This window comes from Myotis lucifugus, unplaced genomic scaffold (assembly GCF_000147115.1).
Source record: "Myotis lucifugus unplaced genomic scaffold, Myoluc2.0 scaffold_199, whole genome shotgun sequence".
Taxonomy (NCBI): Eukaryota; Metazoa; Chordata; class Mammalia; order Chiroptera; family Vespertilionidae; genus Myotis; species Myotis lucifugus.
Genome location: NW_005871247.1, coordinates 2,278,045 through 2,279,964, shown reverse-complemented (window position 1 = coordinate 2,279,964; position 1,920 = coordinate 2,278,045).

Sequence of the window (1,920 nt, the reverse complement as noted above, 5' to 3'; positions counted from 1 at the left end):
AGCAGCTGATCGATGTTTCTCTCTCATCAATGTTTCTAACTCTCCATCCCCCTCTCTCCTCTCTGTAAAAAAATCAATAAAATTTATTAAAAAAATAAAAAATAGAGTAGTCAAGAGTCCTTTTCATTAATTTTCTAAAGATGTAAACATATTTGAAAATGCAGTAAAATAAAACAATATCTATGAATGACAAAACCAATGGTATGGTTGTAGTTTTGATTGCAAAGCAATTGATTAAAAAAACTGCTTTTTTTGGTAAACTATAACATTTCAATGCAATAATTTTTGGAGAATAATTCTGTAAAATTACAGAAAATGGTAGCAAAAATATATATGTATATGTATATATTTGGATTCAATACACAATTTCAATATAAAAAGAACAAATAATATGTAAGATTTTCAAACATTGTCCATGGCTTCCTGTATTGAGAATTGGTTATAATTCATATAAACTTCCAATGTTTGTGCCACAAATACCCAGAGTCGAACTGCCAGACACCCTCACAGGGAACCATCCTCTTGGCTGGCCCGGTGTCGCTGACACCAAGACCACTGTCACACCAGAGAATTTCCTATTTGTAATTTCCTTTGAATCTCTGTACGTTCCTTCCTAGGGCAGGTTGAAATCTTTAGAACATCCATTTCCATAAAAATAGATGTACACAAATAGCGCAGTTATTTTTATGTTTTAATTTGGTAAAGCTTCTCAGGAAATTTCAAGCATATTAAGTAGTCCTAAATTAGTTAAAAACATTTCTCTAATAAGGAGAGAAAATAAACCCTTGAGGTATTCCAGGGCCCATTGGAATTGACTCAAAGTCACCTCCTGTTTAAAAAGTCTCTTACAATGGAATCTTTGGGGAGGTTGCAAATATACTTGTGCAAAAGATTATACCATGCACTTTTTGTAAATCTAAGTAAAGCAAACACAGACTTAGGGTAATAAGTCTAAAAGATATTAATCATCCTTGCAAACAGTTGTAATATTAAATATTTTGTCCACACTACAGACTTCGCCTTAATTTACATAAGCATTTAATCTTTGCAGGCCAATAAAAGATTATATCCTAGTAATGTCATATGGAGGCTGACAATTCACCACACATAACACATAGATGAACACATATCACACAAAGACTATACACATAATTTGAATTACTGTTTTAGGCAGAGAAATACAAGATGATTTTTATATAAAACTTTCACAAAATTTTATAGCCTACACCCCCTTTTACAAAACTTTCCTCAACTTTCACAAACCTTCTTACCCATTCAGAAATTACTATCCTTAGAGAAACTTACATTTGCCCTTTTCCTTCAAATAAGATTCTCCATACCTCAAGCCTTCTATTGTCACAACTATATAATTTCTTCCAAGTTAACTGGAACTGTTAACTCTTAGGAGCCTTAATTTCCAATGATAAGCACACAAGTGAACAACCAGCATTCCTTAGATTGACGATGATGAACATATTTTAATTACACTCTTACATTCAAAAAACACACCTTCAACAAAGCACAAAACATTATGTCAACAGCTCCAAATCCATTTTAAAGACCGTCTGTAATAAAAAACCCAAAAGCAGGTGAACTTAAGACTTGTCTAGAATCAATATGTTAGTATTTGATTTTGTTTCAAAATATATAGATATTTAATAACTTTCATTAAAACTTACCATGTTAGAAAGAAATAGTTGAAATAAGCTAAAGTGATTTGTGTAGGTGGGTAAGGTATTATTTTTCTATTGGGATAAGACATATCTTCCAGAGATTTGTATTTTAAAAATGGCCAAGAGGAGAGGTCTTGGTGAACTCAGGTATTTTCACTTCAAAGGTACTGGGACTTTGGTTGCATGAAGCCAATTACCTGTAAGCCTCTGAAATGAATAGGGGAGGTTTGGGGAAGGGAAAGGGACT